The sequence below is a fragment of the Strix uralensis genome, chromosome 2 (assembly GCF_047716275.1).
Source record: "Strix uralensis isolate ZFMK-TIS-50842 chromosome 2, bStrUra1, whole genome shotgun sequence".
Lineage (NCBI taxonomy): Eukaryota > Metazoa > Chordata > Aves > Strigiformes > Strigidae > Strix > Strix uralensis.
The window spans coordinates 50,470,485-50,496,774 of NC_133973.1; the positions used below are offsets into that span (position 1 = coordinate 50,470,485).

The 26,290-nt window shown below is 39.0% G+C and overlaps 1 long non-coding RNA gene across 1 annotated transcript in view; it reads right to left on the reverse strand.

Moving 5' to 3' along the window:
* The window catches only part of LOC141940154 (uncharacterized), a 63,423-nt gene extending 37,393 nt beyond the window's left edge, over positions 1-26,030 (reverse strand). Inside the window, exons 1-2 of the long non-coding RNA XR_012627897.1 lie at positions 25,993-26,030; positions 24,267-24,362 (exon numbers count right to left, since the gene is read on the reverse strand). This is a non-coding gene — a long non-coding RNA (uncharacterized LOC141940154). The remainder of the gene's footprint in view (positions 1-24,266; positions 24,363-25,992) is intronic.
* Between the last annotated feature and the right edge of the window lie 260 nt (positions 26,031-26,290).

Genomic DNA, 26,290 nt, shown 5'->3' on the forward strand with positions numbered 1-26,290 from the left:
ATTGAGCCCTGCATGCAGTTCAGCAGAGGTACTGCTGTCTGCACTTCCTCATGAGAAGATACAGGGGTTAGAAGACCATTTCTTCCTGAGGGCATGCACACTACGTCCCCCCCATAAGGAGCTCTCTCTGTGATCCAGTGTTATTCTCTCTCTCTGGAGACGGTGCCTAAGTAAGTGAAGCTAAGCTGGAGGTCTCTTTCTATAGAGAACAAATATATGTTTTTTTAATTGAGCAGAGAATTTTAATGGTTTTCCAGATAGGCGAATGGAGTTCAGCCTACCAACACCAAAGAGCTCCCACCTTTTGCACACTTCTTTCCCTCACCACTTAGATAAAATGCACACCCACTACCACAAAGAAGGTGAGAGACAAGAAGAAAAGACCAAAAAGGCACCTGCTCCTCCCCGGATGTGCTTCTGGCTGTTTGTCAGCCAAGGAGTTGTTCCCTCTCACAAGGCCTGGAGATGTTTCCTGGCCACAGCCCCACTGCATCTTGGTGCAAAGCCCCCAAGAACATTAGCTTCTTCTTCTGTGACCACCTCCTCCACACAACCCTCCTGCCCAGGTTTCCCTGCCAAGGAGAAATAAGGACCCAGCTCACCCAGTCAGGATGCTGATGGGGACAGCAGAAGCCCCAGCACTGCACACCTCATGCTAGCACAGACCCCACTGACCCACTGCTGCCTGCTGTTGTCCTCTGTGCTGTGGTATGTTCCCCTTTTCCTCTTCAACATAACTTGGTTTTAAGGTTATCTGTTCTATGGTGGCAAATGAATCCTGATGGGATAAGCTGCAAGCTGGTTAGAACAGGTTTGACCCACAGGGACTAATTGCAAGGACTGAAAATTACGCAGTCTTATGCACAACAGGTAAAGACAGAAAAATTATAACCTAAAAAGAGGTACTGCAGGAGACCTGAAAGAGAACAGAGATATCCATAGGTAGCAATCACAGTTAGGATATTCTATTTTGCATTTTTGACAGTTTAAATAAATTTGGCAGTTCCTTGCTGAAATCAGAAAAAACTAATTAAAATGTAATGGGAGCAATGACAGGAAGTTAGTTAATATATTGGAGTATCTGGTTTGGAAATGCAATCTTTGAGTACATCACCTAAAATATCTCTCATGAATTTGAGTAACCATGCAAAAACAGCTAAAAAACAAAGCCTAACTTAGTCACCAAACCACAGCTTTTCAGCAGCCAGCAAAAAGCTTCTCTAAATTGGTATTTTGTGTACATTTCAATGAAAGTTAGACACCCACGTGCCAGTATACGTGCAAGAAGAGATGACAGCTTTAAAGGTAACATCAAATCAGCAATACTGTGAATCTTCCTGAACCTTACTAGTAGTTCTCTCACAGTCATACCAGGTGGAATAGGACTAATCCAGGCTCTGGCTGAATAATCCTGGGGGTATTGCAGGTAAAAACAATGAAGAAGCACTCCCAGGCATGCAGAGGCAGAAGTCAATGTGGAGGTGAGAGCTGTTCATCTGTGAGGGGCACTGTGATGGGTGATAAATTCAGCTGACTTGGAGATATTCACCCAGGCAGTCCCCGAACCTTTCTGGTTCTTTCTTTCTTTGACACTGGGAAGACAGGTGGCCCCATTCACTTTTAGGACATGTTTTTCCAGTGATGTTCAAAGTCAAGGTGGCAGTGACTTGTCTGTGCTCAGGTACAATACTCTAACGTGACTCCTTCCTAAAATATTAACAGCAGAAAGAGGGGTTAGAAAGCAGAGCCTGAAACAGGGTTGCAGGTGAGCGTGCAGACGTGAAGCTTTAAAAAAGCTTAGGGGAAAAAATACCAGCTTTATCTCCCTAGAGCAACATTCCCCACACACAAGCATTGCTTTAAACTCCTTTTGTCTCTACTTACTGTCTCCCACACCACTAGTGCTATCCAGTACCTTGTATCTGAAATAGACTCTGGTAGTTTTCCACTTCAAGAAAGAAGCTAAGAAAGGGAACTCCATACGTATACCGTGTTGTTATAGAAACAAACTTTCCTCACAGTGCCCCTTCCACACTCCAAATCCAACTGCTGTTTCAAACAATAGAATAAAAATAATAACAAAAAACCCCAGAAGTTTACTGATCAACAGCCACCTCATTATCACGTGTCTTGTTTTTATAATTTCCATCAGACTGTGAGGAGAAAGCGCTAAGCACTGGAGTTGTAAAATATCCCCAAGTTGTTTCTGTACCAGTAACAAAAGGTTTGCTATTGATTCAATTTTATTATGGATTGTTAATTTACAGGCTGGTTTAATAGAAACAACAGAATGTAACACACAGTGGTGACAGGACCTTGTTTGTCCATGATAGCTTGCACTGCTGCAATCTTGAGTGGTGTATTATGGTGTTGTTTATGTTCTCTTAAGTGGCAATTAGTCTGCCTAGAAATGTGGAACATACACCCTAGCATGTTAATAATCCTTTCTCTCAGAGAAGTGATAAAAGCAATCTACAAGCTAATGAAGATGCTATACTAAAACATGTGATGGTCAAATCTGGGAAGCTGTTTAGTAAATTCAAATGTCAGCAGGGAAAGATAAGAGACTGCAACAAAGCAAGATGGCCAAATGAGTTGTATAATTTGAACAGTAACAAAGGGGAGATCAGGGACTGTACAGCTATGAACAGAGCTTCAGCACCTATATTAAGGAAACAGTCTCTGGGTCACAGAAAACAAAAATTAGGTGAAATTGAAGACAGCAGAAACAGCTCAGCATGGGACACCATATAATTGCAAGATCTTCTAGGCAATGTCCCATCCTCCTTGAAAGAAAAGGTAATTTTGTTCTGCTGCTCTGTGTTTGGAACTTCTAGACTGTGTAATAGCAATTTTGTCATGGTGACCAATTAAATGCATCAAATTGCATCTCACTTACCCACTCCCTTACTCTCCTGATGCAGGGTGAATATATCAGGTACAGAGAAAACGGCTACCCCAAAAAATGGAGTCACTGAGGAAATTCTTCATCAGGGTGAACATTCACTACTGGGATGCCACACAACACATCTTCCACTGATTCAGATCCTCCTCACCCACTATCAATGATGACAGAGCATGTAAGGAGGAAACTCTACGCCTAGCCAAAGACACAAAGTTGTAGGGAAATACAGATACCAAAAAAAGATACCAAAGACCCTCCAGACAAACAATCAAACAAAAACACCCTGATGATATCACCATATTCAATTACATCAGTGTTGCAGTCCCTTTTGGTATCTCACTTGTGCTCCTTCACTTGTTTGGGTTATGAACAGGTGTCTGCCATCCCACATCTACATACACATCTAAGACCTCATTCTCCCCATGTGGCTGCCCCTCTCTCTTCCCACAGTAATTATAGAGGGCGACTGAGGCATCTCAGCTCTAAATGGAAGTGCTTTGGCCAAGTTTCATGGTTTAGGAGAGATGAGCTGCATATTCTTTGGGCTATAAACTTTTTTCCCCCCTACATGCACAGTCCTCATACAACCAAGGGCTGAACCCTTTTACAGTCTACCACAGTACGAACAAAAGCTGACACTTCTAGAGTCAGGTCTCAGATAGCTGGAACAGAATTAAGAATGTAGGTTATATGATACCTGGGCAGAAACTGTGGAGATTGGTGCTATTCCGTTACACTCTTTCTGGACTCAAGCCAACCTTAAAGAAATCAAGCCATGCACATAAACCAGGAAGATTAGCCCCAGTTGTCATTCTCTGCATGAGCTTAATCCACAGTCTCCACAGTAATACCCAAGTAGAAACAAAATCTCATTTCAAAATTTTGGGAAACACAACTTTTTCATAACTCTTCTAAATGTAAAATCTTTTTGTTACTTCTTTCAAAATTCAATCTCAGCAACATTTTTGAAGTTCTAATGTTTTATCAACAGGTCATATCAGGAAGGAAAATTTTTCCCTGGGAATATGTCCTCCAGTTCTCTGAGTCATTGCAGTTTTCCTTATACATTGCGGTGGTATGTAACCATTTCCAATCAGCAGTATTCTTCTGAACTGACATTTTATCTGAAGAATATATTCTTCCCATCATCTATGCAAGTGCTCATTGGCCTGGGAATAATAGTGCAGGTACAAAAGCAATTGTACATGTATTCCCATTAATCCATGACTTCGCATTACAGTACTAATTTTGCTTTTAGTAAAGAGGAAGTTCCTGAATCCTGACCCTGAATGGGGAGAATCTCATGTGAGGAAAATACAGTTATTTGCAGGAAATTCATATTTACTTACCAAGACCAAATAGATATGCTTTCTTGCACTATCCTACATTGTTCTTTCCCATTATAATCAAGGAAACACATATGTAGAATATCCATTATATTCAAGGATCAGTAGTCAGTTGGTATCTTTATCTAAGCTTAAAATAAAAAAGCGTTTGATAGCATGTGCGGAAAGAATTTAAATGCTTCTAAAAAGGCAAGATCTACTGCTGTTCTACTATTGAATGTATTCATGCACCTTAAAATAGATATGACACTCACTTTTGGTTGACGTCCATATCTCCCAGTCATTAGATAGTGCTGTGAGAAGTCTGCATTATTTGTAGATATAGAAAGAGTTTTAAATGCCGATCCTAAAAGATCTATGATTTTGCTGTATGGACACAGAAGATGTGAGGATATGATCATAAACAATAAGAGATGTCACCAAGTCTCTTTATGTCCTTTTTCTACCAGGCGTTTGGCACACAATGGCAAGACACTCACAAGGAGAGGTCATTAGACTGTGTTTGTCCTGTAGCAGTGACCTGTAGTGAGATGAGATGATTGCTAACATCATTCATATGACATGCAAATCCCTCACTGGACATTGATTTTTCCTCTGTTCTGATTGTGTCCCAGTACATATTAAAGATACCTTAGGCAGGAAGACTCAGATCCGAATCTCGAGACTGCCAAGATCCAGGTATGCTCAAGGTCACATGAATAGAGTATCTAGAAAATAATTATCAAAGACTGGTGTATTTTAATAAGTGCACACTTGTGTGTTCTAAGAAAAATGGAGAATACGTGTAAGAATAATACTATAACAAAAATGAGACAGAATCAAAATAGAGAATATGTCTTCTCACTGATTTCAGTAAACTTTGTATCAAGTTTTGACGTTCAGTTTCAATGGCCATCTTTACATACTTTGAAGCCTACTTTACTTCACTGATAGTTTTATTGGATCTGGTGGAATTAGCACAGATGTATTTCTTATGCTGAATAAGTTCCGAAATTTAGCTGCTGTTTGAGGTCTTCTCCAAATCCTAAACCTCCTTCATCTTACTAGCTTTCTTCCCAAACTTGAAGCTGAATTCAAAAAGACCACTTCAGTTTACCATTTCAGTAAGAGGAGGGACCACATCATATGCCATAATCCAAGTTATACTAGCTTTGAACTTTAAACCTTTACCTATCATGAATCTTATCAGAGATAGCCTTCTTCTAGTAATCAAGTGCCTTTGCTAAATTTCATTTTAATTGTCTTTCCTTATTGTCAAGGTACTCATTTAAGATGGTCCTAGAAAGAGTTGCCTTTAAAATGCAAGTGAAAAATTTACTCTGCCTTGGGTTCTGGAGTTTATCATATATGTAAATTACTGTACTGATTGGAATTTAAATTTTGTAGGGATTTAAATACAACAGACTCAAAGTTCATTGGATAAAGGCAGTTTATCACTGATCAAGCAAATGCAGAATTAATTTCTAATATTTTACATAGGAAAAAAAAGACAGAGAATGGAAGAGGAAGAGATATGCTCAGCTGTGTTGTAGGTGCAATATATTGAAGCTTTGCCAAAGTCAAGGCATGCTAGCACAAAACATTTGGTATAGCCAATAAAATGAGTGCAGGAATCCCAGGAAATTAAAATTTCAAATTTCATATTTTTATTAAGGGAGGTCTTTAATAAAAGTAATTAGAAACAGCTTATCAAGGTAGACCAAAACATTATAGTCACAGCTCATAGAATGTCCGCTTTACTGATAAACATCTGCAAGAGCAGTGTTACCCTGAGCCACGGTGTGTCTGCCTGGTGCTCTAATACATTTTGAGACTGATTAATCTCACCAGGTACAAAAAAGGTTGTGATGTTGCATCCCTATTGTTCACATTCCTCTAGATGCTGCCAGGGTCTTCATCACAGCAGTTTCCCATGGTCAAAACATGTTTTCCCAACCAATCAAACTAGAGGAACAGACAAAGCACTTCTGGGTTTTGGTATTAGCATATAAATGATGATTTATTCACTATTTGTACAGATCCTGAACCTGTTCCTTTGAACTCAGTAGCAGTTTTACCATCATCTTGAGAAGAAGCAAGTACAGAATAAAGAAGAAACAGGCCAGTATGATCATTTGCTGGTCTCATCACTTGTTAGGAAAAGCAACTTATTTAAAGAAGAAAAAAGGAGTTTGTGGACCAGGAAGCATAAAAAATTTCAAGATGTTCTGCTCATTGATACTGCATTATGTCTTTAGAGTTAGCTACCATGGCTAGTTGACTCTATTTGCTATCAACAACTGGTTTTTTAGAACTTAACAAAACCCTAAGTAAAAAAGCAAAAAAGACTCAGACATCATGCTTGGTCTAATGATAGGAAGCCAGATGGAAAAGAGCTATGCTAACAGGCATCTTATAATTTTATTACAAAGAACAAACCCTCTGTTGAATACTTGTGCTCCTTAGTCAAATGGAGTCTTATGAATCAAACAGGCTCAGGAACAGCAATTGAATGTCATCAAACCTTTCCTTTTTAATTCTCACAGACAGTCAGATCATTTTTCAAAATCTCTTAAAATAAAGCTTTTGGTTCTCGGGAAAGTTTTTGGCAGTAATTTGGGTTGATGATAAACAAGCCTCCACTAACTACATTTAAAGACAGAAGAAAAGTCTTCACATCTGAAATTAGATATGCTTAAATGGGATGAAGAAACATAAAAACACAACCACTACACTATTTCTTTCTTACAAATGGGTTCCCAACACAGTTTCTTTGAATGCAGAAGTCTGTTGGCCTTCTATATAGAAAATAGTAGGTGAGACAGTTTTTCATTATTTGTGAAAGCCTCATCAACAGTTTTGTTTCATTCCAGCAGAAGCTATGCTTGAACTGAATACATCCAACTTGAGAATAAACACCACAAACCTAATCTTTCCTTGACACCTCATTACACTCACATCCAGAATGGCAATAATCAGCACTCGGACTTCTCATTCCACCTGGAAAGAATTAATTTATCTGCTGCTCTGTGGAGTTATTACTGGCAAAAGAAACACCAATGATGAAACAGTCTTTAAGAGACCTTAAATACACAAGAGCCTCCTGTAGCAGAAGGAAAAAAGTAATGGTCCATATGAAGAAATTCGGTTTACCTATGGGCTTGTTTGAAATCTCACTGGTGTGATGTATTCATAGTCATAAAAATAGATTTTACTGAGATGTTTGACTTTCTATGATCTTGCTGAATATCTAAAAACAAGGGAAGCTGACACTACATATGGCAAATGAAACTGTTAATGCTGTATAGCCTTGTTTTCATAGCTAAAGAACAAAAAAAGCTATTTTTTTTTCACCAGATCAAACCACTATGAGAACAAGACACGCAAGTTTTATGATGAGGTAAATCAAAAAAGGGTAGCCCAAAGTAGAATACAAGTTGTGAGTCCTATTTGCTTCATTTGGAGAAGATGAAGGAACAGTCAAGTGGCACACAGTGAACACACTATTTCCCCCTTCAGACCAAGAGCATATAAATTTATACCATGCTTTATTTTAGTCTTACTTGTCATAATCCATAAACTAACAAAGTTTAGTCAGCTTTGGCCTCTAGCCTTTAAAGCCTATCACAAATAAAGTCTAGCTGAGATCTTGCAGTCCAGTTTCAAACACTGCATTCCATGAGGTAACACATTATCCAGCCCCTGGAGACAAAGCCATGTTGACTATATATTGACAGAACTGATCAGTCTTAGCCTTATGTATAACAAACTTCAGCATCATTCTAGGAACCATAATGATACTGCTTAGCTTACAGCCCATCCACAGCTGCTGGCAACATTTTAATAAAAGAAAAAATTGACACTAGCTTCCACCTCACAGTTATACAGTGTCCATCTGTATCTTATAACATGACTGCTTAAAACATTGTAGAGGTCTCATTCCCAACTTGACCTAGGACACACATGAAAGACCTTTGTTTATTCAGCAAATGCCCAAGCTAAGATGAAAATGTATAACTAGAAAGAGGAAAATTTCTTCTACAGGACTCAGATGATGATATTCAGAGGATAAATAGGTAGGGACATCTATTTATCACCACAGCTGTCATTTTTAACACAGACTGAACATGAAAAATGACCAAGACCCTCACAGAAGCCACAGGGGGTAAAAGAAGTCATGCTCATCTCTTTGTCAGCATACTTCTTTTTCACATTTACTGCCGACCTGCAGCAACTACCTAGCACTTGTGCCAATGTTCTGGCATCTAAATTGACACAGCAAAAAGTTTACAGATTTCTGACTTTGCTTTTGTACTTGCTCTTTGAATACAGTAGCCGAAATTCTGCATGCCTGAAACCAAGATTCAAATAGCCTGTGTGATTTATAGGTATGTAAAATCCAAGTCACAATCTGGCCCTCAAATAGTATTAAGTAGTCTCTGAAGCAGAGCTCCTTTATATAAGACATTTAAAATTGAATGAGACATATTACTGGAAAGCATACTGCAGAACAAACTTGTGTCCTGAACGGGTTAGGGAGGAAGGAAAGAAGAAAAATGAATATCCCAGTTAGCAAGAATGCAAAATGTTTTGCAGTTACAAATAAATTTGGCATTTTATGAACAAAAGTAAGAAATGCCCAGGGGAGTGGAGTGGAGTCACAGATTCAAACAGTGCCCCAGTAGAAAGAAGCCAGTGGCTGTCACACAACTTGCATGAAGGGCACACCATACTCCAGTGAATTACAGAGTAATGCGGTTTGTTTCTGCTCAGCACACTTCACATGCCCTTCATGAAAACAAAAAAAACCCCACTGTTCAGTCCATCACTGGAAGCAATGAAAAAAGGCAAAAGTTGAATCCTGTCATCCGTGTGGAGATGCATTACAACATGACAAGCATCCACAAGTAATAAATTTGTAATGCAAAAAGGAATCATAATTCAAGGCCTGCCCCAGCATATTTCAGGTTAGAGCTTGAAACTGTCAGAAAGCCAATGGTTCAAAATCTTTCAACGCAGAAAAAAACAGTTTTGAAATGGGGTCATAGGTATAGACAAGACTGAGATGATGTGCTGCTCAGCTGTAAGTAGCACCTTTCACCTTAGTTTCAGAGATTTAATGGGCGTGGAAGATGAAGAGCAAATGCAAGAGAGATCTGTGAATGAAAATAGAAAGAATGAATAAAGGTTAGCTGTGACATTCTTCTCAGGTTAAGGCCTTATTCAAAGACAAAGTAGTATGGTGTTGAAAAAAACATTCTGGGTTGAAAGACAGGCAAAAATACTGGCTGTGGTTTGCTGTACAAGTATCATGCACAAACCTGCAGCTTCTTTTGATCAAGAAAGAGCTCACCTCAAGTGAAATGATTTTCAAAAGAAAATCACAAAACATATAGAACACTTCCATAATTGCCCTTCTTATCCATATGGAAACACTATCATCAGAAAGGGCATAAAGCACAAAATAAAAAGTCCTTCAACATTTTGCAAAACCATTAACATTTTTTCTGATCAGAAATTAATACAAGGAAAACTAGAAAGTGTAATGGCAACTTGTATATAAAGGATAGATGCAAGCCCCTCCAAATGCCAGTTAAACACTGACCTAACAGCAAGGTCACTGAAGCATCTCTAATTGAGCTGAAATTGGAGACTCCTAAAAAGTGTCTTCTCCAGAGTGATTACCAGTTTTAGAAACTTTCCCATTTTTAGCTCAGATAATATTTCATAATATTGATTATATATTATTATATAGTATAGATATTAGATATATTCATAATATAATGATTCTGTAAAGAGTTCTTGAAGTGAACCAAATAATCTGATGACTTTTACTCTGCATGACTAGAAAAGGCCCACTGCTTACAGATCTTTTGAGCAACAGAAAAAAATAGATAAACACATAGGACTGCAGTGAAGCTGCGATCCCTAAAGTTCATTTTTCCTGAAGAAGAGATTCTAAGAACATCTTTGGAAGTTTCTGTCACAAATCGTGATTTAGGGACCTGCCGACTACACCAATTTGCCACGAATGGGTAATTTAGACCGCTTAAAGAACCACTGTCAAAGGTATCAGCAGAAGTGGTTTTATTGAAATACGATGTTTTAAAAGTGTGACTTAACAACGTTTGATGGCAAGGTTCACTCTATTACTGTACAGCACAAAGGATATAACAATGATTCAAAACTAACAAGATAAAAATCAAAGTTACCAAGACAAAATCTTAGTGCATTATAATACAAGGTTATGCACCATATCAGTCGCTTACCCAAGACCTGCAGTTGGTAAGAAGTGTCTCTGCCTTGAGAGGCGTCCCAGCTCAAGGGGAGATCACCGCCATGCAGCCAGCTGCACAGCAGGGAGAGCTCAAAGAAGGCTCACTTAGGCTGTCATGTTTATGGAATAAAGTGGTTGGCTTGTAGTCAAATTACATGCAATGCAAAAGGTATGCAGGACACTCCTTGTACACAAAACTTTCTTTGTTCCTCAATAAATGAGTCTCGAAAAAGCCACCCGCTATTCATGTGTTAATTGCATGATTGGTGTTCCAAGCTCATATGCATTGATGCTCACCATGTCACTCTGCTCCTTTGTGAGCTTTCAGAGAACAGGTTGGAACTAAAGGAATTCTTGGCCGGATTACAGTTTAGGCCTCTACGTCCTTTGGAGCCTGAACCAAACTACCGCTAGTTTGGTTAAGGGGTTGAATGCATCCGTCACAGTTTCTATTCTTCCAATACATTCCAGACTGTGTACAAACCTCTCCCTACTGAAGTCATTTGGAGTTTCATTATTAAGTTCAGTCATGCAAGAACTTTAATGAAATTACATAGGAAGGAACATTTCCTAATTTTTGTATTTGATTTCTTGATTATTCAACCTGCCATCTGAAGTAGGTTATTCCTAACGTTTAATAAAAAGGAAAGTTCTATAAGATGTATTTCATTACCATTCTGCTGACAATGGAAAAAACAAGATACCAGTTACCGCTCACAGAGACTGGAGTGCTAGAGAGTGTAAAGTATTAAAAACTTGGGAGAGTGTGTATGTGGGCAGGCAAGAGTTGGTCACACTAAGGAAGTTCAATTTTGAATGCCCATAAAAGTAATATTTGGGGTAAAAAAAAAGCTGATTTTTCACAAACACTTTTTCTAGTAGATTATAAAACCACATTTTTCCAGAACTCATGTAAAGTATAGCTGTATTTGAGCATGGAGAAATATATTATATCTGTTAAAAACAATTCTAAAAGCTACATTCAGAAAGAATAATGCTCCTGTCCACTGCTATAAGAGGATGCCTTGATGTTATCTCCAGAGCTATTGGTAAACATGTAATTATTGAAGCAGTGTATATTTTAATATATATATTAATAACTCCCTACTACAAACCTTTTTACCCACATCTAGCAAAGTGTTTTGTCCATACTAGGTAAGACCACCTTACATTCCCATTGCCCCAACTCCCTGTTTCTTTATCTGTAGAGAGCAGTGACAGAGGGTCAGACCTGCTCTACTGGCACAAGAATCATCTCCTTTCTTTTCTGATTTTCCTTTCACTATCTTCCTTTCTTCTAATGCCTCCTTCCCTCATAGATTCATAGGTTCACAGATCTTAAGGAAGATTCAAGAGTGTAATTGGTGATATACAAATGTGAAACAATCCTCTGTCCCTTTCCCTGATCCCAGAGAGCTCACAATACAGCAGAGCTATGAAGGACTCACTTCAGGAGGGCCAGCCATCACAAAGAAGAGAGTCTGCTGCCTCCTGCCTAGAGGACAAGATTGAGACCAAGTAGGAAATGACCTGGAAAAGCCACAAACCTGAGGAGGGATGAGGAAATGTGAAGGTGATCCTACACCATGTGCCTGGCCAAGGGAGCTCCAGCCCTCTTAACAGCCCTGGTAAAACTGTACCCACAGGGTGACAGGAATAGCAGCATATACAGTTGTTCAGCAAATGGTAGTGAGAAACCAAAATAGCAATGCAAGGCATCTGGGAAGGTTGTGTCCTTCAAAAAATAACTCATTTTGAAGGATATTCTTGGGTTGTGAAGAATGTTTTCCTCAACAGATTTCTGGCAGCCTTCAAAGCAAGACTATGTAAGTAGGGCATGGGCTGAAGCACTCCTGTGTCCCATTAACTTTCAACTGCTAGAAGAGGCCCCTGGGCAATGGGCAGCTGGATCTAACTTACAACAGATTGAGCCTTCACTCTTCCCTCATACTCAGAGGAACCTGACTAAACCACCATTATCTTTTCATGCATTAGTCTATCTATTATTGTCCCCATAAAGGCACATGCCTTATTTCCTTTGAAATTATTCCTGCTTATGCCACCATTTGCCCTGCTTTTTTTGACAAGTTTCTTCAACCATAAGCCAGTGGAGTAAATCAGTGCTATCTCAGAAAAATATTGACAAAACTTCCCTGGAAAAAGCCCATTTAAGCAATAACAATATGAAAGTACATGCTTTATAAGCTATTAATGCTTACCATGAATGGACTGAAGCCTCCAAGCTAAAATATGTATGTGCTTAACTGCGGGGGGTAGGTACCAACTACATTATAAAACATGTCAAAACATCTCATATAAATTTTATTATCTTGTTTTAAACATTAATTCGTTTAAGCCTTTTGAAAAACGTAATTTCTACTTCACTGAATCTTTGTATTTCTTTATCTTGTTATAGGAGAAAATTGCAGGAAAAGCTGTATCTTATTTAACTCAACATGGAACCAGCTCCTCTTCAAGGTGGGAATTACCCAGCTTATAAATCTTTACAGTCCATGAGGTTCCTTTCCACTTTGGCACAGGTCTAAGTTTGCCCTCTTTCTTTTCTCCTGAGCTAGGTATCATACCAAATACCTAAGTTTTCCAAAGCAAGGTCATATAGAGGAGACAGCAGACGTCCTGGTGTGCCCCCTATTCACTGTATCTCTGAAACTGCCTCAGGGTGCCCTATGAAGAAAAAGCGTTGTCATTGTTATTGCTTTGAATCATTCCCACTGTGAGAATACCTTCTTCTTACAAAACATTCCTTAGAGAATTGGAGACAATTTACAATGAAACAGGCCCTACAGTCACCTAGATGCAGAGCTGCTGGAGTGAAAAAGGCCTTCCAAACAAATAAGCTCTAGGACTTGCACGGAGTCGGTGATGTACATCACCTGTCCATCAGCCAAAAGTGTAAAAGCAAATTGTGGAGGGAAGTCTTCTGTGAACTGCCATCCTCTGGTCCTCCTCCAGAGACATTTTCCCACAAGAATGGGAAACTCAACATGGTGGCATCACAGGCCTTCATGCAGTGCCTCAGGTCAGCCAGCTGAATGAAACTGGTTTCTCCTCTGGTCCTGAAGACAAGCTTATGCTATGTCCATGGAACTGAAAAGTGTACAAGAGCACTAAAAGACAATGAGGTCACTGTTAACTTTACACAATAAATTTAAATTTTCCTGCTCTGTACAACATAAAGCAGAAATCATTACATTATATGAGACAGAAAATAAATTGTAAACAGATAAGGAATGCAGTGGGAAGAGAAGGAAAACCTTTCCTCGACAATTAAGCCACACGGATAAATTTGCTTTGCATCATTGATTCAGCTGGCTAAGGTCTTAACCTTTGAGAGCTTGACCCAGGACTTATGACCCAGTCTACAGCATAAAGGAGGATCTAGGAGGATCCAGAATTAGAGCCTCTGTTTCATGTTAGCATTGCTGCATATCAGGGCATAATACCAGCAAAGGTCAGAGGATGCTCCTGTGTCTAAAGTACAAGACTAGGAGTAAAAAGCATTGAAACTTCCTGGTTCTGATGTAAAGTTAATAATGTGGCTTTAGGCAGAGAATATAGCCACTTTCCACCTCTATGGAAAGGTGGTATTGTACTCCCTTTCCTTTCCAAGTTATACACACATACAGTTTTATTCACCTGAGGGCTCCATCTGGTCCATAACGTGTTAGTGTTCACATCTAAGCTGCTCAGAAAGGCAGGATATCTTTTAAATAAATGGAACATCATTTACCACAGGTTGATCTTTGTAAATAGTTGTTTTGTTGCATAAACTGAGATGGAATTTCTTCCCATTGACATATATGGATACAGTGTCACTCTCAGAGTAAAGGAGTGATAGACTCTCTCTCTGACCCACTGAATGTTTACTCACATATTTCATGCAAAATGCAATGAAGCAAACTCTCGAGAGGGAGGGGGATCCATGTCAATATATCTTATATTATGATTATTATGGAGAGGAAAAGCACTCTGCTTTCCACATCAATTTTGACCAAAACAGCATGTTAAAACTAGATCTAAGAAACAGGGAAAGGAAGGGGGAAAGGGAAGGAAAAAGAGAAGGATAAGAGTGTGTATGAGTAGTTGAATTCTGGAGGAGGAAAGAAGACAGAGTAAAACAAAGAATTCAATGAAATCTATATTTGCTGTTATGATACTGCAACAGAAGCTTGGAACATGGAAGAGTCAAGAAACTAGCGAACTGTAAAAAAACCTGTCTGGGTTTCCAAAAGTGCTTAGACCTAACTGGCTTTTCCATACACATTTTTTCTCTTCTTCAGTTACCAACTGCAAAGTTATACTGTGAAGGGCAAAAAAGTTCCTGCTATAGTACTGTTCAAATCAGGTGTTTTAATAATACAAATAACACAGCTACCTAAAGGAACTCAGAAACACTGTAATGACCCTATGCTGGGACTGATTCACCCTTCCACTTGGCTAAAAAAGAAAGAGGAGAAAGAAATATATTCAAATGCACATCTTTATTTTTAGCATGTATTTTCACTATCTGCTTAAAATAGCCACTTCTCATCTCCCATCTTGTACTTTGATTGTAACTTCTCCATGGCAGGAACCATTTGCATTTCCTGCCTAGCACAATGGAGTACTCTCCAAGACGGTCGTATTAGTCAAGAGCTACAGTATATGTAAATAGCAAACAGATATTTAGGATTGGTCATTGTAATCACATGCATGCTCAGAACTGTCATTATGTGTTTGTAGATACTACCCCTCCATGCTACTTGGTACAGAGCCATCACTGCAGAGTGTCATACAAGCCCTAGCATTGCATACCAAGGCACCACTTCTGAGAAAGACGTATGAGGAAGATGAAGGAGCAGAGAGGTGATTAACTTTCCAACAGGTAGACATTAACCCAAAGAAAGCCTACTCCCACCACTACGCCTGCACATGGCAGCCTGCAAATGTTAAAGAGCTTCAAGTCTCAGCCTAGTCTTAGGCTGAAATTTGGCAGCTCCAGAGGGAAATCAGGACATGGCCAGATGGGAAGAGAGGTGAGACACAGCCAAGAGTCCAGAGAGAGGGAAGTTGGCAGTCAGGAAACAAAGCCTTGGTTTAACTACATAAAAAGCATCCTGTAATGTTTCCATATGTCTTCCTCATTATTTTGTAATTTTTCCACATTAATCATTTCACCCAGAACAGGGCAACACTGTACCTCAGAGCTGAAGTCTGATGTTCAGTGCCTCAGTGGAGAACCAAAGGAAAAGAGCCAGGGGGGTTGGTGACTTGGGCATGGCTTAGCAACAGTAAAAAGAGCACAACTTAATTCAGTTGCTCTCCCCTGGGGAAAAAAAAAAATAATCTGGTGTTTACCTCTGCACACTAGTGTTCTGTTCCTTCTTATTTCATGTATTTTGGTTTGCTCCCAGGCTTGCTCTGTAGTGAGCTTACTAGACCGCTCCAACTTGCAGATCAGTGTTCTTTCACTCTAGCTAGGGGTCACTGTGTTGGGACAGTATGCATAATATTTTGGAACACTTTGGTTCACCATCAAACATTCATTAAACACTACATGCCCATGAAAGCATCAGTATCAGAGTCAGTCACACCCTATCAGAGCACTTAAGTCAATTTGAACTGGGGGGGTAATTCTTATGTCTTAAGACTATCTAGCCATTGTATGCTGGCTAGAAGAAAATACAGCCATGCCCAAATGCTATGAAAAGGGGCCTAGCTGGTCCTAGAAAAAATCTGTCATAAGCAATGTGGGTGCAAAATCTATTCTACCTTCCCCTTTTTATCAGTACAGATAAAACTACAGACACATTAGTTAAGCTCCTGCTATCAGCTGTCATCTGGAGGAACCTCCCACTCCACTGACTGATTATAGAGGGAGTTTAAGGAGACCAGTCTCCTGACTTAATCATCTGAATGAATTGACTGAAGAAGAACACTGTGAATACTTCCCCTGTGTGACTAAACTCATGGCATTTGTTCCAACTGAAATGAACAGGAGAAATCCAGACAGGATTTTGCACTGGGATGCAACCAGGACATTACCCACAGGAACAGCTGAAAAAAACTGAAGTAGAATTACAATATCTTTTCTTTATGTTGGACATCATTAACCATAAGCTTCATGAAGGACTTTCCACTGTAGAATCTACGAGTGTTTAGGAAACAAACCTTTGAACACTTGGTGACTGAAGATAGTATTATTGTTGTACCTAGTGCATGGCATGCCAAAGATCACAAAGCATATTTCAGGCTACACCGAGAGTGAGCCTTAATTCTCCTGATTTCCAAACATGCTGTTTGGGTACGAAGCCTAGTTTCACTCTCATGAGCAAAATCAATGTGAAATGTGAAACAGATAATATATGCTTTTCTCTCTATCCAAACCTACATTGGTAAATGAAGAGCCTTTAACACATAGCTTTTAGCAGGAAACAAAAACTTCCTGGTAAATGAAAATATTTTAAGCATCATATCTTGGCTTAATCAAGGTTATATTAGGAGGATATGTCTAGCAAATCTTAACAGCCATTTAGGCAGTTCTGAAAATATTTCTGAAGAACAGATTTTTTCAATTTTTATTTTTCTTCAAAAAGCCTCTGCATCCTGTGGAATGGCACTAATTATTTCAGTAGTGATTAGACAAAGATGTATTTAGTTTAAGATAAGAGAGCTGGAAACAAGAAACAAAACAACACTGTAGTTAACTGAATATAACAGCATATATAGATTACACTTTACCCTGGGGAGATCTGTCAGCATACAGACTTTGCAAGTGTCACTTTTAGACCAAAACATTATGATCAGTTATCTCAAGAACAGTGTTGAACACAGTTTCTGGGAGCACAGAGAGTAAGAAAGGCTAAGCAGAGGCAAGGCAGTGAAAGAGAATTAAAGCACAACAGAAGCACGAGAACATGGTGTTTTGGAAAGACCCAAATCTGGTAGATAGTCATCAGAACCAGAATAACGTATAGCTTTACAGAGCTTGATAGAAAGACAGGAATAGAACTCTGAAATAAAAACTAAAAGGAAAAGGGCCGTTCAGAAGAGTGCAAGTATTCTGAAACAGATGGTCCTTGGAAAGAGAGACAAGACTAAGAAAAAAGAGGATAAGCAGATGTTACGGATGCTTCATCTGAATGATTGCTAGTACTAAATTCTACACCAAAACTAAGATTGATGGGAAAAATTACATCATCACCAAGGAAAGGTATGCGTCATTACCAGAGCACACTTACACGTCTAGACATGCGCTTGGCTAGCCAGAGCCAAAGACGAAATTGGAAGTCAGAAGGAATGCAGAGGGGTAAAAATAAATGAAGCTGAACCAGCCATATGAAAGCAGATGTTTCGAGATGCTGCTGGACAGACCTGACTCCTGCCTCAATGTCATTGCAAGAGTAGTGCCGTGGGGATGCAGAAAGTGACTAATTAAAATACTTCTCTGCAAGCAGATTTTTTGACCTTCTCTGATGCTTCATTTCCAGTGAGAACACTAAGTCTTAAGCACGTGGTTGGGATTCACTGTAAGGAGTTTTCAGGAAAAGGAGACATTTTAGTCCGCTTCATTTCAAACTGCCACACACACATGGAAATTTTAATTCTGCCAGGGACTTGACACTGAGAATTCCTTCCTCCTTTATTTTATTTTTCAGAGTCCTTCTCTCCTCAGCTTCCTCATTTCCAAAGGCCCAACTGCTCTGAAAGCTTTAGTGACTGATTCAGCACTGAATTACCTACTATTGAAAGTTCAACTGCAAATACGTCCAGCACTCTTGAAGTGACAAACACAAGTGGGACTGTCAGAAACTGTCATGCCTGGAACTCCCCTGCTCTTTTTAAGCTTAATTAGCTGCACTATCACAAAGGAATTACTGACTGAACTCCCTGACCTCCATCCATTACTCCCCTTCTGGCCATGAAGAACATGTGAAGCATACACAGACTTTCAGTCCAATAACATTCCATAAGAAGAAAACCCATATTAGTAGAATCAGCCTCCTTTGTCTGGTTTGAGTTCAGGTCACAACCATGAGCATGACAACATGCGTGCTCTGTAATTCCAGTTCTCTGTGACAATCCTGATATCTCTGCACTGAGGATTCAATTGGTTAAAGCAGAAAGTATATTTTATTCTTCCAGAAAATCTCTCAATTAGTTAGTCCCTGAAACCAGCACACTTCTCATATTAATCTTTTGTTAGTTAAGGAAAAATTGTCAATATGACTCCAAAACACTACAATAGTTTCCACTGACACCAGAATTTTTTCACAACCTGTGTTCATTCTTTTTTTAATTTGAATCCTGTTTGCAGAGGGCTAGAATTGCTAGGACCCTTGGGAAATAACAGCTACAGGCACTGGCTGCATTTTTTAGGCTATAACAGGATTCACAGTAAGGCAGAGAGCAGAAAAAAATCCCTATTTTAAAGATAATTCCTGCCAATCACTTCTTTTTTTCTCAGAGCCTGATCTCAAGGATCTGTCACCCACAGCAGCTATCTTTACTTGCCATGAATCATTGCTGCAGCACCAGGACATCACCCTGTGACTAGTCAGACCTTCCCTCTAAGTCCCTACCTCTCTATAGCAAAAGGATCTGCAAAGAACAAGGCAGTAGCTGTGTTATGGAAGACCACTATATCAAACCTTAAGTTACATCATGTGACTGGTCCTAATCTCATTATCTTGTGACAGAAGAAAGCAGATACAAATAAATGGTGATTAGAGTAGGTGAGTATAGCAGAGGACCATGTACACCTCTGTGCGTGTTGTTAGCAGTCACATCACTGTTTCAATTGAGAGACAAATTACTATTTGACTAGCTATTACTCACAACAGGCTGAAACGTAGGCCAGTGCTCAACACTTAATGTATATAAATGTGGGTTAAAAAGCCCTCTCAGACTTGCCTGTAGTAGGGCTGGAACAGCCTCCAGGATCTAATTGGTCCCAGACCGTTTCCTAGTCTTGTGGCATATTTTTAATGACTCTTATGTTCTCCTGCTTGAAAACATCAGAAAGAGAGTAAATGATTAAAAATGCTTGGAGAGGTATCTTAGCACAGCTAAAGGCAATGAGAGCTTCACAGTGGCCTTCAAATAAGGGCAGGATTTAATCTTGAAAATCTTTTCATTCTTTATTTTGACTGGAGGAAGAGAAGAATAACAGTCAGCTAAGAAACCTGAACTACCCAAATGTATGAAGTTGTCTGTCTCTGCCATAGGGAATCTTGGCTCTTGTAGTCTACTTATAGAGAGACTTCTACTGCTTAAAATGAAAGCCAGGGAACAGAAAAAAGAACCCAGGCTCTCAATCAAACACAGAGGCTTCCAGGGTTGGTTTCCTCAGGTGTGTTACCTAAACTGCAAGAGATTAGAAATTATGTTAAACTTCTGCACATTTCTTCAGGATCTTTATTTTAGACAAAATGATTGGTATGAAATTTACTATGGATTATAAATACACAATAAGAAAGAGCAGCCCAAGCAAACAGTTTTAAGAAAGGGAAATGGAGCAACTGTGAGAAAACAAGTAATGCATTCTCCCAGATGATCTCCCTTCTTTTCCACACATGCACAGGCAGAGAACATAACTGACAAAAATGTAGCACTTCCATGACAGTACAAATCAGCCTCTTCAAAAAAAGTAGGAAGGTGTAGGAGGAGGAAGACAATAATTATTTGGACTTTCTGAATCCAGCAGTGAAAAGAAAAGAAGACTTAAAGCTGGGCTTTTCAAAAGAGCTTAAAAAAATTGGTGCTGTCAGTTCACACTGAATTTCAGTGAGAGGTGGCTCCCTAACTCTCTTACACTCTACTGTAAGTCCAATCTGAAAAAAAAGAAACTCCCAAACACTACCTAGTGGTTTCTATTTTTATCTAAGTCTAAGAAGGAGTCTTTAAATTCTATTTAGGCAGACATAGAACTCTTCTCTCCTCCTCATCTCTCCCCAGCTGTATCACTCTGAGAATTTGCATATTAATGTTTACAAGACTGTTTCACTCACAGTTTGCGAGGCCAGCATAAGAAATAGCAGTATGGCTATTTTTAAACATTTTCTTAATATTGAAATGTTAAGATTTTGAAAATTTTTAATGTTTGGGAAGACCTTTATCTGTTATATCAGATTGAGACAGCCTTCCTCTATGTTCTCATGTAGACCAGCAGCACTATCTGAGACCAAACTAAACAAAAATTAGTTTTTAAGTGTCTTCATATGACTGTAAATTAAATTCTTCAAGTATGTCCAAGCTTCTCTGAATTCAGAGCCACAATAAAGGTTTATAGTCCTAATAGCACAGGAGTCAGTACAAGGACCTTTGAAAACAAATGGGCATGCTAGACAACAAATAAAATGGGATTTTGCTCTGATGTGTAAAACTCTTCCATCTCTGTTCTTAGATTGTCTTGGCTTGAGGCATCAAACCTAAAGACTTGACATAACTACAGCTCTGGAAACTCTCCCTGGAAAGTCACAAAGGGATGAAAGGCAAAACCAAGTTTTAAACCAGATGAGAAAAGTCTGAGTACAGGCACAAATCTAGAGATTTAAAAATATATATATATTATATGGCACACTGCCTGAATGACAAACATATTTACCATAACACTCCCAGAAGTACACGCATTAAAGCAGTTGGACTTTATGAAGTAACTGGTATTAAGGTGACCTGACTTACACTATGGAGTGGCACAAATACTAAAGAAAAACTTTGACCTGTCAGCATAGATCACTTATACTTCATGTGTAAAAAAAAATGTAGGGAGAGACAAATCTAATTGAAAAATTATCAGTTGAAAAGTCTGACGACTCATTAAGGAGCTAGCTACAAAGACCTTCATCAGGAAAGAGGAACAAACTTCATTGGGGTTTTTTTGTTTAGCTTTTTTTAAAAGAGAGAAGAAAGTCATGCAAGGACGGGACTTTGGTTATGAGTTTCAGCTTGCTTAATACATACTGGGAAAGCTTTCAAGGATGAAGCAGAAATAATCCCAAGTGTCAGAATACTGAGTAGGAGGCAAGTGGCAATTTGGAGCTAAAATAACCCATTTTTTAGACACAGTAGGCATATTTCATTGTGGTTCCGAAAAAGAGCTATTGTTGAATACTGACTTCTACTGAGTTGATAGAAGTCTTGCTCTTCATCTGAAAGTACAGCATTTGAATGCCATACTGGAGGCCACTGAGTCTCCCTGGCTTAAGCAAAATTGAGTTAAAATGAGTGGGACTTGTAATTTTCTAAGAAGAGACAAAGAATACAGACAGTTTTTTCCTTTACAACTGAAAAATAAGTATTTCAGAAATACAGGGACATACAAAATCATAGTAAAAACTGAAGTGTTTTTCCACCTGAATTTTTATAGAAGCTGTTAACATCCCATCTAAGTATGGGCATATTTACTCATACTTTGAGTCTCCAGGGTGGCCAGACCCACAGAATTTTGCATTTCTACAAGATCTGAATGGTGGATTTTGGAATGTCACATTTTATCACAATAAATGTCAGACACAAGCCACATTTTTGGCCAGTTAGACCTATTCTCTCTGCCTGTCAGGAAAGCTGAGTAAGCAGATAGAAAGGAAATTGTGTTGTTCCAACATTTATTAAACAACAGAATTGACGATCATGATTCAGGGTCAGACAGGATCTTATTAGGGTGGCTTGCCATTATATTGTTACAGCATTGAATGCCTAAGACTTAGATGCTGGTTTACAATTCAGGTATCTTGCCCTGTTAAAAATTAGAAAAAGTTGATCATTATTGTTATCTTGACTGGGAAAGGGTCAGAATCAGAAAAACAGACAAGAACACAGGAGACAAGTTGGGAATCCAGCTACTGCCTTAGAGCCCCACCACTTGCAAACCCAGTTGTTAACACCCTGCAGTATCCACCAAATGGCAGCAACACCCCATTCAGACCCACTGACATCTCCTTTCCCCCTCCTCATTGCCTCTCCTTGAGAGTTGCTCCAGAACCTGACACCACTACTGGTTAGAACCTTTATCCATCTCAATTTATTCAGGGTGAGTTTTGCACCCATTTGTTATTGTGTCAATCCATCCCCCAGATTTTAAATCTTCTATTATCTTTGACACTATGACATTGCCAGCTGCAGCCATAAGTAGAACCATCTTGCAGGAAATCTCAGCTGCCATCCCCTAACTCACTCACCTCAGCAAAAAAGCAGTAGATACAACTCCAGCAGCTGCTGTGGACTTTCTATTTCCTACAACATTCAATGCTGCCTGCCCTGAGCATCACCAGACTGCAATACCACTTTCTCCATGCTGTGAAATTTTTGGTGTTATCCTTTCAAACCCTAAGGACTTTTGGGTTGTCTTGCTTACTTCCTTTTTCAGTAAGTACAGAAATAGAATGCTGTCATGCCCTTGGATCCATCATCTCCTCCAATTTCCATTTATTTTGTGCTATCTCTTTTTTCCAAAATGACATTCTGTCCTGGGCATCAGAGGACATGGGAATTCAGAGCAAAGTAGGGTAAGAGGAACTTTTGGGTCAAGGCACAGGATATTATGGGATTCATTAGGCTGAAATTATGTAGCATAGGCTCTTAAGTTTAAGGCAGGAAATTTGGTAATGTTAATTGATTAGGAAATTATTGGACAGTTTTGCACAGTACACTAAAAATTTTACATATGAACCAAAAAGTGATTCAAATGGTAATAAATTGTATTTATTTTGCAAAAACAACACAGTTCTCTCCTAGGTTTAGGAGCCCACTGAGTATATCATGGAGATGGGGCAGCTGTCTTCAAGCATGTAATAGCAGTAAAGAGCTTAAAAGATGGAAAGTAAAGCTTATACAAAAAGGTAGCTGCTCTGCTGAGGTCCTGTGCCCTGCTGACTGTTTGCCAAAACTATAAAATATGAGCTGTGTTAACCCCATTTTAACATCATAAAGGATACATGCCAGTCATCAGGTACTGTGTGCTGTGAGTGGCTTAGTTGTATGTTAAATGTAGGAGTCATCAAGCCAAGCACCATTTCTGTGCTTTCACTTTCTCATAACCTCCTCTGAAACACGTAGAAAATAACATGTCCGGATTGAGAGTAAGATTAATAGCATGGATGGGGATGAAGGGGAAAGTTTTTATACATCTGAATTTTACAAAATGAAAAGAAAAATCATATAATCTTTAAAAGTTATTATTACATGTCTGGAAGCTCCAGGCATGAGTCAAGATTGCTTTGTGCAGGTCACCATAAAGTTACTTTAAAAAGTCACAATAAAATAAGCCATGTTCCCTCTTTTCTAGTTTACCTTTCTGCTACTGGTCACCGACAGTGTTAGGATACTAGAGACAATGGCAAAATAGTCTGATCCACTATGGAAAATCTTACGTTTCAGTCTCCCAGAGTTCATTACTTAAAGTTTACATTTAGAGGAAAACTCTCTGCCTTTAAAATTTGAAAATGGATAAACAGTAAATAGTAATGCGATTTACTGGCTCAAAATTAAAAACTCTAAGCTGTTTAGACCTCTTATCCTTTTGCAGGATCTGCACAAGTGTGCCTAAATACCACTGTGTCCTGGATTCAATGTATGACATATTCTGCAATGGGCTGCACTCACCCACATGATATAGCACCAGAAGACATATTCAGGTTAAAGCTGAGAGAAGGTGCAAAGAGAGAGTAATACAACAAAAAGCCTTGCAAGTAACCTTCTCAACAGACAAATTTCCATAATACTGTCAATGAATCAGGAAGCTAGATTTTTCTTTTTTTACCTGAGCAACATTTGCACTAGCAATGCTGTAAACCTGCTTCAGTTTTCTCTTGACACAGATGACTAATCGCAGGGAAAAATCTGAAATCAAAAAGACCTGAGGGAGGTAAATAATGTTAGTTCAGTTTACTGGATGAGCAAAGGGAAACAGACAAGCAGAAAAAGCTAAAGGAGAATTAATGGCAGGAGAAATGCAAGCCATTCAGAAAAGCCTGCTGTTTCACCAAGGGCAGTGCCAGAGCCTTGGGGATTTCTGGTATTCAGTAGAGACGATGCAATCTGTAAACGTAAGTCAACTTTGTTTCCCCACTAATCACACACCCCATTAAAAAGTAGCTAGGGAAAAAAGCCCTGGCAGCAAATTAGATTGATGTAGGCAGCAATTTTCTGTGGTCCTTTCTGAGCTATTGGCATAAATCCTACTCTCCTTCAGAGGAACGGCTGCTCTTCCACCAAATCAGAAGTCCTGGAAATGATAGTTCAATGTTGCAGGAGCTCACAGCTCAGTGGAGAATGATAAGAGGACTAAGGACAGACAGAAATGACTCACAAAGTGTCACTGTTTCCGCTCCAACCTGCCATTCTGCATTTAGATTCGTATGGTCCTTAACACAAAAGTAAAACCTCTGAAAAGTTTTACAAGTAGTGCTCTTCCTTGTTATAAACTGTATGGAGAGGTCTTTTCCACTATCCAGTCATGCCTCCTCCCTCACAGCTAGGCTTAAAAATACGTTTTCCTTCTGGGAGGATATATGATACGTGCCATTTGCGAAAGCATGGAGTTGAACAGTGTTTCTCAGCCTCTTTTAACCTGAGAAGTCACTGCCCATTTTGTGCCACAGCAACTCGCTGTATTGTTGCAATTATTCCTTTATAACCAAGGAAAAATTAAAGCAAACTGTGAGTGTAACCAAGGAAAAATTAGAACAAACTATGAGTGTTTATTTTTTCCTTTTATCTTCTCTCACTGCTTTATAAAGAAATGCATATTTATGTTAAGAAAATAAAGCAATTCCAATCATTTCACGGACCACAGTCTGTGTCTCAAGGAGCATCTTTGGATCACCAGGTAGGAAGCACTGGTGGAGCAAAGCATAAAAGCTATTTCTAAATCAGCAGGACAGCCTGATGAAAGCACTAATCCCACAAAAGCATGGAGTTTCTTTATGACCACAGCTAGACTGCTTCTGCTACTCTGTCTTAATTACAGCTAGCTTGGCTGTCTCTCCAGTGCAAACACACTGACAGAGACCATTAGCAGTGCTTCTTTCCACTAACACCAGTGGGAGATGCCTAGTCATAAAGTCAGATCAGGTAAAGGTCAGAGCACACAAAATCTCTAGCATGCTAGCCGAAAGGAAAATGTTATGCTTGAGTTGGAACCTGTAAAAATTAAACAGCTATTAGCTCACAGACTATCTCTGCCCATCTTCTTCAACTACACACCACACACACATTTACATATTTATTGAGAGAGAATTTTCCTCATCAATACACTTGCTCAGCCTGGCTTCAATAACTCTGACTGAAGTCATAAGTAACATTTTGTCATCTGTGCCAACACACACACTCAGTTCAGATAAAATACCCTCTTTAATAAAGTCCTAAGCATACTTCTACTCCATCAATTTTTTTGAAAACTAAATATATTTGGCACTATCTTTACTTATTCCTGCATAAAATCAAGATAAGCAATGAAAACCCATTGTAAATAAAGATAGAGCTACCTTTGCTAAAGTTTGCTCTACAATGCTTAATACTTCAGAACTTTGGATCATCTTTGGATGGAGGGAAGCTGGCTAGTTGATATTTTTGTTTTGCATGCAGATTCAAAGGATATTTTCCATGAGGAATTTTCTAGCTTAGAAAAGAAATATCAGAGATTAATTTCAGGTATAATGGTAGATTGCTGCAGAAAAGCTACTGGGCTGGAAGTCTGACCAGAACTTGGTCAGGTTCTGTTTAAACTAGAAAACACTGGATAGTTCCTTTTCAAACAATAAGAAATGTTGATCCTTCTCCACC